The sequence below is a fragment of the Xenia sp. Carnegie-2017 genome, unplaced genomic scaffold, assembly GCF_021976095.1.
Source record: "Xenia sp. Carnegie-2017 unplaced genomic scaffold, XeniaSp_v1 HiC_scaffold_23, whole genome shotgun sequence".
Lineage (NCBI taxonomy): Eukaryota > Metazoa > Cnidaria > Anthozoa > Malacalcyonacea > Xeniidae > Xenia > Xenia sp. Carnegie-2017.
The window spans coordinates 13,441,572-13,457,824 of NW_025813486.1; the positions used below are offsets into that span (position 1 = coordinate 13,441,572).

The following is a 16,253-nucleotide window of genomic DNA, read 5'->3' on the forward strand; positions in this document are numbered from 1 at the left end:
AAAGTAAAGGGAGGGTGCAACCGTGTCGCACCGAGCGTACGTTCGCGTACAAAGTATGCTCGCCGTGCGTCGTTCGAGCATACTTACCTGACGCGAGAGGCACCTTGATCAGCTAGGAGGTCCTCTCAGGATGAGGCCCTTTCATTGCACTTCGACTGGGTTGACTCCTGCGATTACCCCTAACGTGGGTAACTCGAGCGTATAATTTCTGGTAGTGGGGACCTGCGTTCGCGCTCGTCCCCTTCGTTTCTCACGATGGGAGGAAGAAGCGGAGAAAAAGAACAAATAAAATAGAACACGATATATAAATTCGTTGTTCGTTCGGGGTTAGGTTGCATGCTGCCAAATTTTTTACTGACCTATCCCAAAATGCATAGCGAGATGCAGGAGAAATTTATATCATCTATTAGCAAGAATAAATTACTTGTATTTGACATAAATTACTTGTACTTAACAACGACGTAAACGGCCGGCGTGTGTGTATATTTTGACGGACGGCATATACATTATGAAAGTATACAAATTATAATATGTATCGTCGACGTTAACAGTAATGATATTGCATTGCGAACGTTTTTCTTACTTAGTCGTACGTTTGTTTAGCTTTTTATAGTAATTATTTCTATGTATCACTGACATTTAACGGCTCGTAGTGTAAAATTCGTTCATTGAGCTGCTTGTCTGCCGATTTCATGAAGCATGACCTTGTTGACATTGCAGCACTTGCATACAATGCGAATCATTATCGCCCACAAGCACAAAGCGTTTGTTTTACAATGAGAAAGCACGTCTGCAGCAAGTTCGCGACAGACATCGCGTGCTTCCTACGTCATATGAAACGATCGCATTTCGCGGCATTACGCGCGAATTTTCAAACATGTTCTTCTTTACGAACAGGTGTACATTGGATTAGAAAGAACGCTTGACATGACGATTGTAGTAAAGGATGATTCCTTCGTTATCCGTACTGCTTGATTTTTCATTTGTTGCATGATTTCTACGCGAAAAGATACAATAGAACCGTGTGTTTCTCATGCAACTTGTAGAGTGAAAAATGGCGAAAGCTCTTCTTCTGTATCGCTTCTCGGCCTTTTGGCTAAGATCAAGTGTAGTATCTGTTCTTATCAGCTTAATATCTGATATGTCGGGCAATGCCCGACTCTTATATTAAACTGATTTTTGGATATCGGCCATGGGATTGGAGCTTGCTTCGCCCTGGCCACGGGTTGTCTCGGTATTGCACTACCTCCGAGTTCGGCCCATTTCCCTTCGCGGAAGGGAAACACATTTACTTTAAACAAACGAAAAACAAACAAAACAGCCAGCAAATCAAATAGCAAAGCGAATTTATTTTGTCTGTAACTAACTAACTAACTAAGAAACGAACCGTTTAACATTTAACTAATTAACTAACATACGTCTCTTTTCGACAGAGTCGGCGAAAGACGAAAAGACGTCGTCGTCGTCGGAAAGGAAGACAATAAAGGCCGTCAGACGGTAAGTTGCAAGTGCAAAAGTAGTGAAAAGTAAAGGGAGGGTGCAACCGTGTCGCACCGAGCGTACGTTCGCGTACAAAGTATGCTCGCCGTGCGTCGTTCGAGCATACTTACCTGACGCGAGAGGCACCTTGATCAGCTAGGAGGTCCTCTCAGGATGAGGCCCTTTCATTGCACTTCGACTGGGTTGACTCCTGCGATTACCCCTAACGTGGGTAACTCGAGCGTATAATTTCTGGTAGTGGGGACCTGCGTTCGCGCTCGTCCCCTTCGTTTCTCACGATGGGAGGAAGAAGCGGAGAAAAAGAACAAATAAAATAGAACACGATATATAAATTCGTTGTTCGTTCGGGGTTAGGTTGCATGCTGCCAAATTTTTTACTGACCTATCCCAAAATGCATAGCGAGATGCAGGAGAAATTTATATCATCTATTAGCAAGAATAAATTACTTGTATTTGACATAAATTACTTGTACTTAACAACGACGTAAACGGCCGGCGTGTGTGTATATTTTGACGGACGGCATATACATTATGAAAGTATACAAATTATAATATGTATCGTCGACGTTAACAGTAATGATATTGCATTGCGAACGTTTTTCTTACTTAGTCGTACGTTTGTTTAGCTTTTTATAGTAATTATTTCTATGTATCACTGACATTTAACGGCTCGTAGTGTAAAATTCGTTCATTGAGCTGCTTGTCTGCCGATTTCATGAAGCATGACCTTGTTGACATTGCAGCACTTGCATACAATGCGAATCATTATCGCCCACAAGCACAAAGCGTTTGTTTTACAATGAGAAAGCACGTCTGCAGCAAGTTCGCGACAGACATCGCGTGCTTCCTACGTCATATGAAACGATCGCATTTCGCGGCATTACGCGCGAATTTTCAAACATGTTCTTCTTTACGAACAGGTGTACATTGGATTAGAAAGAACGCTTGACATGACGATTGTAGTAAAGGATGATTCCTTCGTTATCCGTACTGCTTGATTTTTTTCATTTGTTGCATGATTTCTACGCGAAAAGATACAATAGAACCGTGTGTTTCTCATGCAACTTGTAGAGTGAAAAATGGCGAAAGCTCTTCTTCTGTATCGCTTCTCGGCCTTTTGGCTAAGATCAAGTGTAGTATCTGTTCTTATCAGCTTAATATCTGATATGTCGGGCAATGCCCGACTCTTATATTAAACTGATTTTTGGATATCGGCCATGGGATTGGAGCTTGCTTCGCCCTGGCCACGGGTTGTCTCGGTATTGCACTACCTCCGAGTTCGGCCCATTTCCCTTCGCGGAAGGGAAACACATTTACTTTAAACAAACGAAAAAACAAACAAAACAGCCAGCAAATCAAATAGCAAAGCGAATTTATTTTGTCTGTAACTAACTAACCGAGAAACGAACCGTTTAACATTTAACTAAATAACATACGTCTCTTTTCGACAGAGTCGGCGAAAGACGAAAAGACGTCGTCGTCGTCGGAAAGGAAGACAATAAAGGCCGTCAGACGGTAAGTTGCAAGTGCAAAAGTAGTGAAAAGTAAAGGGAGGGTGCAACCGTGTCGCACCGAGCGTACGTTCGCGTACAAAGTATGCTCGCCGTGCGTCGTTCGAGCATACTTACCTGACGCGAGAGGCACCTTGATCAGCTAGGAGGTCCTCTCAGGATGAGGCCCTTTCATTGCACTTCGACTGGGTTGACTCCTGCGATTACCCCTAACGTGGGTAACTCGAGCGTATAATTTCTGGTAGTGGGGACCTGCGTTCGCGCTCGTCCCCTTCGTTTCTCACGATGGGAGGAAGAAGCGGAGAAAAAGAACAAATAAAATAGAACACGATATATAAATTCGTTGTTCGTTCGGGGTTAGGTTGCATGCTGCCAAATTTTTTACTGACCTATCCCAAAATGCATAGCGAGATGCAGGAGAAATTTATATCATCTATTAGCAAGAATAAATTACTTGTATTTGACATAAATTACTTGTACTTAACAACGACGTAAACGGCCGGCGTGTGTGTATATTTTGACGGACGGCATATACATTATGAAAGTATACAAATTATAATATGTATCGTCGACGTTAACAGTAATGATATTGCATTGCGAACGTTTTTCTTACTTAGTCGTACGTTTGTTTAGCTTTTTATAGTAATTATTTCTATGTATCACTGACATTTAACGGCTCGTAGTGTAAAATTCGTTCATTGAGCTGCTTGTCTGCCGATTTCATGAAGCATGACCTTGTTGACATTGCAGCACTTGCATACAATGCGAATCATTATCGCCCACAAGCACAAAGCGTTTGTTTTACAATGAGAAAGCACGTCTGCAGCAAGTTCGCGACAGACATCGCGTGCTTCCTACGTCATATGAAACGATCGCATTTCGCGGCATTACGCGCGAATTTTCAAACATGTTCTTCTTTACGAACAGGTGTACATTGGATTAGAAAGAACGCTTGACATGACGATTGTAGTAAAGGATGATTCCTTCGTTATCCGTACTGCTTGATTTTTTTCATTTGTTGCATGATTTCTACGCGAAAAGATACAATAGAACCGTGTGTTTCTCATGCAACTTGTAGAGTGAAAAAATGGCGAAAGCTCTTCTTCTGTATCGCTTCTCGGCCTTTTGGCTAAGATCAAGTGTAGTATCTGTTCTTATCAGCTTAATATCTGATATGTCGGGCAATGCCCGACTCTTATATTAAACTGATTTTTGGATATCGGCCATGGGATTGGAGCTTGCTTCGCCCTGGCCACGGGTTGTCTCGGTATTGCACTACCTCCGAGTTCGGCCCATTTCCCTTCGCGGAAGGGAAACACATTTACTTTAAACAAACGAAAAAAAACAAACAAAACAGCCAGCAAATCAAATAGCAAAGCGAATTTATTTTGTCTGTAACTAACTAACCGAGAAACGAACTGTTTAACATTTAACTTAATAACATACGTCTCTTTTCGACAGAGTCGGCGAAAGACGAAAAGACGTCGTCGTCGTCGGAAAGGAAGACAATAAAGGCCGTCAGACGGTAAGTTGCAAGTGCAAAAGTAGTGAAAAGTAAAGGGAGGGTGCAACCGTGTCGCACCGAGCGTACGTTCGCGTACAAAGTATGCTCGCCGTGCGTCGTTCGAGCATACTTACCTGACGCGAGAGGCACCTTGATCAGCTAGGAGGTCCTCTCAGGATGAGGCCCTTTCATTGCACTTCGACTGGGTTGACTCCTGCGATTACCCCTAACGTGGGTAACTCGAGCGTATAATTTCTGGTAGTGGGGACCTGCGTTCGCGCTCGTCCCCTTCGTTTCTCACGATGGGAGGAAGAAGCGGAGAACAAATAAAATAGAACACAATAAAATCAAGAACACGACATATATAAATTCGTTGTTCGTTCGGGGTTAGGTTGCATGCTGCCAAATTTTTACTGACCTATCCCAAAATGCATAGCGAGATGCAGGAGAAATTTATATCATCTATTAGCAAGAATAAATTACTTGTATTTGACATAAATTACTTGTACTTAACAACGACGTAAACGGCCGGCGTGTGTGTATATTTTGACGGACGGCATATACATTATGAAAGTATACAAATTATAATATGTATCGTCGACGTTAACAGTAATGATATTGCATTGCGAACGTTTTTCTTACTTAGTCGTACGTTTGTTTAGCTTTTTATAGTAATTATTTCTATGTATCACTGACATTTAACGGCTCGTAGTGTAAAATTCGTTCATTGAGCTGCTTGTCTGCCGATTTCATGAAGCATGACCTTGTTGACATTGCAGCACTTGCATACAATGCGAATCATTATCGCCCACAAGCACAAAGCGTTTGTTTTACAATGAGAAAGCACGTCTGCAGCAAGTTCGCGACAGACATCGCGTGCTTCCTACGTCATATGAAACGATCGCATTTCGCGGCATTACGCGCGAATTTTCAAACATGTTCTTCTTTACGAACAGGTGTACATTGGATTAGAAAGAACGCTTGACATGACGATTGTAGTAAAGGATGATTCCTTCGTTATCCGTACTGCTTGATTTTTTTCATTTGTTGCATGATTTCTACGCGAAAAGATACAATAGAACCGTGTGTTTCTCATGCAACTTGTAGAGTGAAAAATGGCGAAAGCTCTTCTTCTGTATCGCTTCTCGGCCTTTTGGCTAAGATCAAGTGTAGTATCTGTTCTTATCAGCTTAATATCTGATATGTCGGGCAATGCCCGACTCTTATATTAAACTGATTTTTGGATATCGGCCATGGGATTGGAGCTTGCTTCGCCCTGGCCACGGGTTGTCTCGGTATTGCACTACCTCCGAGTTCGGCCCATTTCCCTTCGCGGAAGGGAAACACATTTACTTTAAACAAACGAAAAACAAACAAAACAGCCAGCAAATCAAATAGCAAAGCGAATTTATTTTGTCTGTAACTAACTAACCGAGAAACGAACCGTTTAACATTTAACTAAATAACATACGTCTCTTTTCGACAGAGTCGGCGAAAGACGAAAAGACGTCGTCGTCGTCGGAAAGGAAGACAATAAAGGCCGTCAGACGGTAAGTTGCAAGTGCAAAAGTAGTGAAAAGTAAAGGGAGGGTGCAACCGTGTCGCACAGAGCGTACGTTCGCGTACAAAGTATGCTCGCCGTGCGTCGTTCGAGCATACTTACCTGACGCGAGAGGCACCTTGATCAGCTAGGAGGTCCTCTCAGGATGAGGCCCTTTCATTGCACTTCGACTGGGTTGACTCCTGCGATTACCCCTAACGTGGGTAACTCGAGCGTATAATTTCTGGTAGTGGGGACCTGCGTTCGCGCTCGTCCCCTTCGTTTCTCACGATGGGAGGAAGAAGCGAGAAAAGAACAAATAAAATAGAACACAATAGAAGATCAAGTATGCCACGCGACATATATAAATTCGTTGTTCGTTCGGGGTTAGGTTGCATGCTGCCAAATTTTTACTGACCTATCCCAAAATGCATAGCGAGATGCAGGAGAAATTTATATCATCTATTAGCAAGAATAAATTACTTGTATTTGACATAAATTACTTGTACTTAACAACGACGTAAACGGCCGGCGTGTGTGTATATTTTGACGGACGGCATATACATTATGAAAGTATACAAATTATAATATGTATCGTCGACGTTAACAGTAATGATATTGCATTGCGAACGTTTTTCTTACTTAGTCGTACGTTTGTTTAGCTTTTTATAGTAATTATTTCTATGTATCACTGACATTTAACGGCTCGTAGTGTAAAATTCGTTCATTGAGCTGCTTGTCTGCCGATTTCATGAAGCATGACCTTGTTGACATTGCAGCACTTGCATACAATGCGAATCATTATCGCCCACAAGCACAAAGCGTTTGTTTTACAATGAGAAAGCACGTCTGCAGCAAGTTCGCGACAGACATCGCGTGCTTCCTACGTCATATGAAACGATCGCATTTCGCGGCATTACGCGCGAATTTTCAAACATGTTCTTCTTTACGAACAGGTGTACATTGGATTAGAAAGAACGCTTGACATGACGATTGTAGTAAAGGATGATTCCTTCGTTATCCGTACTGCTTGATTTTTTTCATTTGTTGCATGATTTCTACGCGAAAAGATACAATAGAACCGTGTGTTTCTCATGCAACTTGTAGAGTGAAAAATGGCGAAAGCTCTTCTTCTGTATCGCTTCTCGGCCTTTTGGCTAAGATCAAGTGTAGTATCTGTTCTTATCAGCTTAATATCTGATATGTCGGGCAATGCCCGACTCTTATATTAAACTGATTTTGGATATCGGCCATGGGATTGGAGCTTGCTTCGCCCTGGCCACGGGTTGTCTCGGTATTGCACTACCTCCGAGTTCGGCCCATTTCCTTCGCGGAAGGGAAACACATTTACTTTAAACAAACGAAAAAACAAACAAAACAGCCAGCAAATCAAATAGCAAAGCGAATTTATTTTGTCTGTAACTAACTAACCGAGAAACGAACCGTTTAACATTTAACTTAATAACATACGTCTCTTTTCGACAGAGTCGGCGAAAGACGAAAAGACGTCGTCGTCGTCGGAAAGGAAGACAATAAAGGCCGTCAGACGGTAAGTTGCAAGTGCAAAAGTAGTGAAAAGTAAAGGGAGGGTGCAACCGTGTCGCACAGAGCGTACGTTCGCGTACAAAGTATGCTCGCCGTGCGTCGTTCGAGCATACTTACCTGACGCGAGAGGCACCTTGATCAGCTAGGAGGTCCTCTCAGGATGAGGCCCTTTCATTGCACTTCGACTGGGTTGACTCCTGCGATTACCCCTAACGTGGGTAACTCGAGCGTATAATTTCTGGTAGTGGGGACCTGCGTTCGCGCTCGTCCCCTTCGTTTCTCACGATGGGAGGAAGAAGCGGAGAAAAGAACAAATAAAATAGAACACAATAGAGAACAATTGTGGGACATATATAAATTCGTTGTTCGTTCGGGGTTAGGTTGCATGCTGCCAAATTTTTACTGACCTATCCCAAAATGCATAGCGAGATGCAGGAGAAATTTATATCATCTATTAGCAAGAATAAATTACTTGTATTTGACATAAATTACTTGTACTTAACAACGACGTAAACGGCCGGCGTGTGTGTATATTTTGACGGACGGCATATACATTATGAAAGTATACAAATTATAATATGTATCGTCGACGTTAACAGTAATGATATTGCATTGCGAACGTTTTTCTTACTTAGTCGTACGTTTGTTTAGCTTTTTATAGTAATTATTTCTATGTATCACTGACATTTAACGGCTCGTAGTGTAAAATTCGTTCATTGAGCTGCTTGTCTGCCGATTTCATGAAGCATGACCTTGTTGACATTGCAGCACTTGCATACAATGCGAATCATTATCGCCCACAAGCACAAAGCGTTTGTTTTACAATGAGAAAGCACGTCTGCAGCAAGTTCGCGACAGACATCGCGTGCTTCCTACGTCATATGAAACGATCGCATTTCGCGGCATTACGCGCGAATTTTCAAACATGTTCTTCTTTACGAACAGGTGTACATTGGATTAGAAAGAACGCTTGACATGACGATTGTAGTAAAGGATGATTCCTTCGTTATCCGTACTGCTTGATTTTTTTCATTTGTTGCATGATTTCTACGCGAAAAGATACAATAGAACCGTGTGTTTCTCATGCAACTTGTAGAGTGAAAAATGGCGAAAGCTCTTCTTCTGTATCGCTTCTCGGCCTTTTGGCTAAGATCAAGTGTAGTATCTGTTCTTATCAGCTTAATATCTGATATGTCGGGCAATGCCCGACTCTTATATTAAACTGATTTTTGGATATCGGCCATGGGATTGGAGCTTGCTTCGCCCTGGCCACGGGTTGTCTCGGTATTGCACTACCTCCGAGTTCGGCCCATTTCCTTCGCGGAAGGGAAACACATTTACTTTAAACAAACGAAAAACAAACAAAACAGCCAGCAAATCAAATAGCAAAGCGAATTTATTTTGTCTGTAACTAACTAACCGAGAAACGAACCGTTTAACATTTAACTAAAACTAACATACGTCTCTTTTCGACAGAGTCGGCGAAAGACGAAAAGACGTCGTCGCCGTCGGAAAGGAAGACAATAAAGGCCGTCAGACGGTAAGTGCAAAAAGTAGTGAAAAGTAAAGGGAGGGTGCAACCGTGTCGCACAGAGCGTACGTTCGCGTACAAAGTATGCTCGCCGTGCGTCGTTCGAGCATACTTACCTGACGCGAGAGGCACCTTGATCAGCTAGGAGGTCCTCTCAGGATGAGGCCCTTTCATTGCACTTCGACTGGGTTGACTCCTGCGATTACCCCTAACGTGGGTAACTCGAGCGTATAATTTCTGGTAGTGGGGACCTGCGTTCGCGCTCGTCCCCTTCGTTTCTCACGATGGGAGGAAGAAGCGGAGAAAAGAACAAATAAAATAGAACACGATATATAAATTCGTCCGTCGTTGTATGCCACGCTTTGGGACATATATAAATTTTTCTGGGTTATGCCCAATTTTTACTGACCTATCCCAAAATGCATAGCGGATGCAGGAGAAATTTATATCATCTATTAGCAAGAATAAATTACTTGTATTTGACATAAATTACTTGTACTTAACAACGACGTAAACGGCCGGCGTGTGTGTATATTTTGACGGACGGCATATACATTATGAAAATATACAAATTATAATATGTATCGTCGACGTTAACAGTAATGAAATTGCATTGCGAACGTTTTTCTTACTTAGTCGTACGTTTGTTTAGCTTTTATAGTAATTATTTCTATGTATCACTGACATTTAACGGCTCGTAGTGTAAAATTCGTTCATTGAGCTGCTTGTCTGCCGATTTCATGAAGCATGACCTTGTTGACATTGCAGCACTTGCATACAATGCGAATCATTATCGCCCACAAGCACAAAGCGTTTGTTTTACAATGAGAAAGCACGTCTGCAGCAAGTTCGCGACAGACATCGCGTGCTTCCTACGTCATATGAAACGATCGCATTTCGCGGCATTACGCGCGAATTTTCAAACATGTTCTTCTTTACGAACAGGTGTACATTGGATTAGAAAGAACGCTTGACATGACGATTGTAGTAAAGGATGATTCCTTCGTTATCCGTACTGCTTGATTTTTCATTTGTTGCATGATTTCTACGCGAAAAGATACAATAGAACCGTGTGTTTCTCATGCAACTTGTAGAGTGAAAAATGGCGAAAGCTCTTCTTCTGTATCGCTTCTCGGCCTTTTGGCTAAGATCAAGTGTAGTATCTGTTCTTATCAGCTTAATATCTGATATGTCGGGCAATGCCCGACTCTTATATTAAACTGATTTTGGATATCGGCCATGGGATTGGAGCTTGCTTCGCCCTGGCCACGGGTTGTCTCGGTATTGCACTACCTCCGAGTTCGGCCCATTTCCTTCGCGGAAGGGAAACACATTTACTTTAAACAAACGAAAAAACAAACAAAACAGCCAGCAAATCAAATAGCAAAGCGAATTTATTTTGTCTGTAACTAACTAACCGAGAAACGAACCGTTTAACATTTAACTAAATAACATACGTCTCTTTTCGACAGAGTCGGCGAAAGACGAAAAGACGTCGTCGTCGTCGGAAAGGAAGACAATAAAGGCCGTCAGACGGTAAGTTGCAAGTGCAAAAGTAGTGAAAAAGTAAAGGGAGGGTGCAACCGTGTCGCACAGAGCGTACGTTCGCGTACAAAGTATGCTCGCCGTGCGTCGTTCGAGCATACTTACCTGACGCGAGAGGCACCTTGATCAGCTAGGAGGTCCTCTCAGGATGAGGCCCTTTCATTGCACTTCGACTGGGTTGACTCCTGCGATTACCCCTAACGTGGGTAACTCGAGCGTATAATTTCTGGTAGTGGGGACCTGCGTTCGCGCTCGTCCCTTCGTTTCTCACGATGGGAGGAAGAAGCGGAGAAAAGAACAAATAAAATAGAACACAATAGAAATGCCACGCGACATATATAAATTCGTTGTTCGTTCGGGGTTAGGTTGCATGCTGCCAAATTTTTACTGACCTATCCCAAAATGCATAGCGAGATGCAGGAGAAATTTATATCATCTATTAGCAAGAATAAATTACTTGTATTTGACATAAATTACTTGTACTTAACAACGACGTAAACGGCCGGCGTGTGTGTATATTTTGACGGACGGCATATACATTATGAAAGTATACAAATTATAATATGTATCGTCGACGTTAACAGTAATGAAATTGCATTGCGAACGTTTTTCTTACTTAGTCGTACGTTTGTTTAGCTTTTATAGTAATTATTTCTATGTATCACTGACATTTAACGGCTCGTAGTGTAAAATTCGTTCATTGAGCTGCTTGTCTGCCGATTTCATGAAGCATGACCTTGTTGACATTGCAGCACTTGCATACAATGCGAATCATTATCGCCCACAAGCACAAAGCGTTTGTTTTACAATGAGAAAGCACGTCTGCAGCAAGTTCGCGACAGACATCGCGTGCTTCCTACGTCATATGAAACGATCGCATTTCGCGGCATTACGCGCGAATTTTCAAACATGTTCTTCTTTACGAACAGGTGTACATTGGATTAGAAAGAACGCTTGACATGACGATTGTAGTAAAGGATGATTCCTTCGTTATCCGTACTGCTTGATTTTTTTCATTTGTTGCATGATTTCTACGCGAAAAGATACAATAGAACCGTGTGTTTCTCATGCAACTTGTAGAGTGAAAAATGGCGAAAGCTCTTCTTCTGTATCGCTTCTCGGCCTTTTGGCTAAGATCAAGTGTAGTATCTGTTCTTATCAGCTTAATATCTGATATGTCGGGCAATGCCCGACTCTTATATTAAACTGATTTTTGGATATCGGCCATGGGATTGGAGCTTGCTTCGCCCTGGCCACGGGTTGTCTCGGTATTGCACTACCTCCGAGTTCGGCCCATTTCCCTTCGCGGAAGGGAAACACATTTACTTTAAACAAACGAAAAAACAAACAAAACAGCCAGCAAATCAAATAGCAAAGCGAATTTATTTTGTCTGTAACTAACTAACCGAGAAACGAACCGTTTAACATTTAACTAAATAACATACGTCTCTTTTCGACAGAGTCGGCGAAAGACGAAAAGACGTCGTCGCCGTCGGAAAGGAAGACAATAAAGGCCGTCAGACGGTAAGTTGCAAGTGCAAAAGTAGTGAAAAAGTAAAGGGAGGGTGCAACCGTGTCGCACAGAGCGTACGTTCGCGTACAAAGTATGCTCGCCGTGCGTCGTTCGAGCATACTTACCTGACGCGAGAGGCACCTTGATCAGCTAGGAGGTCCTCTCAGGATGAGGCCCTTTCATTGCACTTCGACTGGGTTGACTCCTGCGATTACCCCTAACGTGGGTAACTCGAGCGTATAATTTCTGGTAGTGGGGACCTGCGTTCGCGCTCGTCCCCTTCGTTTCTCACGATGGGAGGAAGAAGCGAGAAAAGAACAAATAAAATAGAACACAATAAAATTGTGTATGCCACGCGATATATAAATTCGTTGTTCGTTCGGGGTTAGGTTGCATGCTGCCAAATTTTTACTGACCTATCCCAAAATGCATAGCGAGATGCAGGAGAAATTTATATCATCTATTAGCAAGAATAAATTACTTGTATTTGACATAAATTACTTGTACTTAACAACGACGTAAACGGCCGGCGTGTGTGTATATTTTGACGGACGGCATATACATTATGAAAATATACAAATTATAATATGTATCGTCGACGTTAACAGTAATGATATTGCATTGCGAACGTTTTTCTTACTTAGTCGTACGTTTGTTTAGCTTTTATAGTAATTATTTCTATGTATCACTGACATTTAACGGCTCGTAGTGTAAAATTCGTTCATTGAGCTGCTTGTCTGCCGATTTCATGAAGCATGACCTTGTTGACATTGCAGCACTTGCATACAATGCGAATCATTATCGCCCACAAGCACAAAGCGTTTGTTTTACAATGAGAAAGCACGTCTGCAGCAAGTTCGCGACAGACATCGCGTGCTTCCTACGTCATATGAAACGATCGCATTTCGCGGCATTACGCGCGAATTTTCAAACATGTTCTTCTTTACGAACAGGTGTACATTGGATTAGAAAGAACGCTTGACATGACGATTGTAGTAAAGGATGATTCCTTCGTTATCCGTACTGCTTGATTTTTTTCATTTGTTGCATGATTTCTACGCGAAAAGATACAATAGAACCGTGTGTTTCTCATGCAACTTGTAGAGTGAAAAATGGCGAAAGCTCTTCTTCTGTATCGCTTCTCGGCCTTTTGGCTAAGATCAAGTGTAGTATCTGTTCTTATCAGCTTAATATCTGATATGTCGGGCAATGCCCGACTCTTATATTAAACTGATTTTGGATATCGGCCATGGGATTGGAGCTTGCTTCGCCCTGGCCACGGGTTGTCTCGGTATTGCACTACCTCCGAGTTCGGCCCATTTCCCTTCGCGGGGAAACACATTTACTTTAAACAAACGAAAAAACAAACAAAACAGCCAGCAAATCAAATAGCAAAGCGAATTTATTTTGTCTGTAACTAACTAACCGAGAAACGAACCGTTTAACATTTAACTAAATAACATACGTCTCTTTTCGACAGAGTCGGCGAAAGACGAAAAGACGTCGTCGCCGTCGGAAAGGAAGACAATAAAGGCCGTCAGACGGTAAGTTGCAAGTGCAAAAGTAGTGAAAAGTAAAGGGAGGGTGCAACCGTGTCGCACAGAGCGTACGTTCGCGTACAAAGTATGCTCGCCGTGCGTCGTTCGAGCATACTTACCTGACGCGAGAGGCACCTTGATCAGCTAGGAGGTCCTCTCAGGATGAGGCCCTTTCATTGCACTTCGACTGGGTTGACTCCTGCGATTACCCCTAACGTGGGTAACTCGAGCGTATAATTTCTGGTAGTGGGGACCTGCGTTCGCGCTCGTCCCCTTCGTTTCTCACGATGGGAGGAAGAAGCGGAGAAAAGAACAAATAAAATAGAACACAATATATAAATTCGTTCGTTCGTCAATTGGTTGCGCTGACATATATAAATTCGTTGTTCGTTCAAAATGTTAGGTTGCATGCTGCCAAATTTTATATCATCTATCCCAAAATGCATAGCTTGAGATGCATAAATTTATATCACTTAGCAAGAATAAATTACTTGTATTTGACATAAATTATTTTGACGGACGGCATATACATTATGAAAATATACATTATAATATGTATCGTCGACGTTAACAGTAATGTCGATTGCATTGCGAACGTTTTTCTTACTTAGTCGTACGTTTGTTTAGCTTTTATAGTAATTATTTCTATGTATCACTGACATTTAACGGCTCGTAGTGTAAAATTCGTTCATTGAGCTGCTTGTCTGCCGATTTCATGAAGCATGACCTTGTTGACATTGCAGCACTTGCATACAATGCGAATCATTATCGCCCACAAGCACAAAGCGTTTGTTTTACAATGAGAAAGCACGTCTGCAGCAAGTTCGCGACAGACATCGCGTGCTTCCTACGTCATATGAAACGATCGCATTTCGCGGCATTACGCGCGAATTTTCAAACATGTTCTTCTTTACGAACAGGTGTACATTGGATTAGAAAGAACGCTTGACATGACGATTGTAGTAAAGGATGATTCCTTCGTTATCCGTACTGCTTGATTTTTTTCATTTGTTGCATGATTTCTACGCGAAAAGATACAATAGAACCGTGTGTTTCTCATGCAACTTGTAGAGTGAAAAATGGCGAAAGCTCTTCTTCTGTATCGCTTCTCGGCCTTTTGGCTAAGATCAAGTGTAGTATCTGTTCTTATCAGCTTAATATCTGATATGTCGGGCAATGCCCGACTCTTATATTAAACTGATTTTGGATATCGGCCATGGGATTGGAGCTTGCTTCGCCCTGGCCACGGGTTGTCTCGGTATTGCACTACCTCCGAGTTCGGCCCATTTCCTTCGCGGAAGGGAAACACATTTACTTTAAACAAACGAAAAAACAAACAAAACAGCCAGCAAATCAAATAGCAAAGCGAATTTATTTTGTCTGTAACTAACTAACCGAGAAACGAACCGTTTAACATTTAACTTAATAACATACGTCTCTTTTCGACAGAGTCGGCGAAAGACGAAAAGACGTCGTCGCCGTCGGAAAGGAAGACAATAAAGGCCGTCAGACGGTAAGTTGCAAGTGCAAAAGTAGTGAAAAGTAAAGGGAGGGTGCAACCGTGTCGCACAGAGCGTACGTTCGCGTACAAAGTATGCTCGCCGTGCGTCGTTCGAGCATACTTACCTGACGCGAGAGGCACCTTGATCAGCTAGGAGGTCCTCTCAGGATGAGGCCCTTTCATTGCACTTCGACTGGGTTGACTCCTGCGATTACCCCTAACGTGGGTAACTCGAGCGTATAATTTCTGGTAGTGGGGACCTGCGTTCGCGCTCGTCCCCTTCGTTTCTCACGATGGGAGGAAAGAAGAACAAATAAAATAGAACACAATAAAATAGAACACGATATATAAATTCGTTGTTCGTTCGGGGTTAGGTTGCATGCTGCCAAATTTTTACTGACCTATCCCAAAATGCATAGCGAGATGCAGGAGAAATTTATATCATCTATTAGCAAGAATAAATTACTTGTATTTGACATAAATTACTTGTACTTAACAACGACGTAAACGGCCGGCGTGTGTGTATATTTTGACGGACGGCATATACATTATGAAAATATACAAATTATAATATGTATCGTCGACGTTAACAGTAATGAAATTGCATTGCGAACGTTTTTCTTACTTAGTCGTACGTTTGTTTAGCTTTTATAGTAATTATTTCTATGTATCACTGACATTTAACGGCTCGTAGTGTAAAATTCGTTCATTGAGCTGCTTGTCTGCCGATTTCATGAAGCATGACCTTGTTGACATTGCAGCACTTGCATACAATGCGAATCATTATCGCCCACAAGCACAAAGCGTTTGTTTTACAATGAGAAAGCACGTCTGCAGCAAGTTCGCGACAGACATCGCGTGCTTCCTACGTCATATGAAACGATCGCATTTCGCGGCATTACGCGCGAATTTTCAAACATGTTCTTCTTTACGAACAGGTGTACATTGGATTAGAAAGAACGCTTGACATGACGATTGTAGTAAAGGATGATTCCTTCGTTATCCGTACTGCTTGATTTTTTTCA

General features: G+C 42.2%; 21 non-coding genes across 21 annotated transcripts; all 21 read left to right on the forward strand.

Annotated features, from left to right (window-relative positions):
• The first annotated feature begins 79 nt into the window (after positions 1 to 79).
• Positions 80 to 243, forward strand: LOC124450013. Its single transcript, XR_006949775.1, has one exon. It is a non-coding gene; the product is annotated as a U1 spliceosomal RNA (small nuclear RNA).
• Positions 244 to 1,076: 833 nt separating this feature from the next.
• LOC124449990 lies at positions 1,077 to 1,268 on the forward strand. The gene has a single exon (XR_006949753.1). It is a non-coding gene; the product is annotated as a U2 spliceosomal RNA (small nuclear RNA).
• Positions 1,269 to 1,602: 334 nt separating this feature from the next.
• Positions 1,603 to 1,766, forward strand: LOC124450024. Its single transcript, XR_006949786.1, has one exon. It is a non-coding gene; the product is annotated as a U1 spliceosomal RNA (small nuclear RNA).
• An 835-nt stretch (positions 1,767 to 2,601) lies between these two features.
• On the forward strand, positions 2,602 to 2,793 carry LOC124449992. Its single transcript, XR_006949754.1, has one exon. It is a non-coding gene; the product is annotated as a U2 spliceosomal RNA (small nuclear RNA).
• A 327-nt stretch (positions 2,794 to 3,120) lies between these two features.
• On the forward strand, positions 3,121 to 3,284 carry LOC124450036. Its single transcript, XR_006949797.1, has one exon. It is a non-coding gene; the product is annotated as a U1 spliceosomal RNA (small nuclear RNA).
• Positions 3,285 to 4,120: 836 nt separating this feature from the next.
• Positions 4,121 to 4,312, forward strand: LOC124449993. Its single transcript, XR_006949755.1, has one exon. It is a non-coding gene; the product is annotated as a U2 spliceosomal RNA (small nuclear RNA).
• A 329-nt stretch (positions 4,313 to 4,641) lies between these two features.
• Positions 4,642 to 4,805, forward strand: LOC124450048. The gene has a single exon (XR_006949808.1). It is a non-coding gene; the product is annotated as a U1 spliceosomal RNA (small nuclear RNA).
• An 847-nt stretch (positions 4,806 to 5,652) lies between these two features.
• On the forward strand, positions 5,653 to 5,844 carry LOC124449994. The gene has a single exon (XR_006949756.1). It is a non-coding gene; the product is annotated as a U2 spliceosomal RNA (small nuclear RNA).
• Positions 5,845 to 6,170: 326 nt separating this feature from the next.
• Positions 6,171 to 6,334, forward strand: LOC124450059. Its single transcript, XR_006949819.1, has one exon. It is a non-coding gene; the product is annotated as a U1 spliceosomal RNA (small nuclear RNA).
• Positions 6,335 to 7,192: 858 nt separating this feature from the next.
• Positions 7,193 to 7,383, forward strand: LOC124450023. Its single transcript, XR_006949785.1, has one exon. It is a non-coding gene; the product is annotated as a U2 spliceosomal RNA (small nuclear RNA).
• A 326-nt stretch (positions 7,384 to 7,709) lies between these two features.
• LOC124450071 lies at positions 7,710 to 7,873 on the forward strand. Its single transcript, XR_006949830.1, has one exon. It is a non-coding gene; the product is annotated as a U1 spliceosomal RNA (small nuclear RNA).
• Positions 7,874 to 8,726: 853 nt separating this feature from the next.
• Positions 8,727 to 8,918, forward strand: LOC124449974. Its single transcript, XR_006949738.1, has one exon. It is a non-coding gene; the product is annotated as a U2 spliceosomal RNA (small nuclear RNA).
• Positions 8,919 to 9,239: 321 nt separating this feature from the next.
• On the forward strand, positions 9,240 to 9,403 carry LOC124450084. The gene has a single exon (XR_006949841.1). It is a non-coding gene; the product is annotated as a U1 spliceosomal RNA (small nuclear RNA).
• An 852-nt stretch (positions 9,404 to 10,255) lies between these two features.
• On the forward strand, positions 10,256 to 10,446 carry LOC124450025. The gene has a single exon (XR_006949787.1). It is a non-coding gene; the product is annotated as a U2 spliceosomal RNA (small nuclear RNA).
• A 327-nt stretch (positions 10,447 to 10,773) lies between these two features.
• Positions 10,774 to 10,937, forward strand: LOC124449900. The gene has a single exon (XR_006949665.1). It is a non-coding gene; the product is annotated as a U1 spliceosomal RNA (small nuclear RNA).
• An 849-nt stretch (positions 10,938 to 11,786) lies between these two features.
• On the forward strand, positions 11,787 to 11,978 carry LOC124449995. Its single transcript, XR_006949757.1, has one exon. It is a non-coding gene; the product is annotated as a U2 spliceosomal RNA (small nuclear RNA).
• A 328-nt stretch (positions 11,979 to 12,306) lies between these two features.
• LOC124450095 lies at positions 12,307 to 12,470 on the forward strand. The gene has a single exon (XR_006949852.1). It is a non-coding gene; the product is annotated as a U1 spliceosomal RNA (small nuclear RNA).
• An 853-nt stretch (positions 12,471 to 13,323) lies between these two features.
• Positions 13,324 to 13,514, forward strand: LOC124450037. Its single transcript, XR_006949798.1, has one exon. It is a non-coding gene; the product is annotated as a U2 spliceosomal RNA (small nuclear RNA).
• A 324-nt stretch (positions 13,515 to 13,838) lies between these two features.
• LOC124450108 lies at positions 13,839 to 14,002 on the forward strand. The gene has a single exon (XR_006949862.1). It is a non-coding gene; the product is annotated as a U1 spliceosomal RNA (small nuclear RNA).
• Positions 14,003 to 14,828: 826 nt separating this feature from the next.
• Positions 14,829 to 15,019, forward strand: LOC124450026. Its single transcript, XR_006949788.1, has one exon. It is a non-coding gene; the product is annotated as a U2 spliceosomal RNA (small nuclear RNA).
• Positions 15,020 to 15,345: 326 nt separating this feature from the next.
• Positions 15,346 to 15,509, forward strand: LOC124450120. Its single transcript, XR_006949866.1, has one exon. It is a non-coding gene; the product is annotated as a U1 spliceosomal RNA (small nuclear RNA).
• The last annotated feature ends 744 nt before the right edge of the window (positions 15,510 to 16,253 follow it).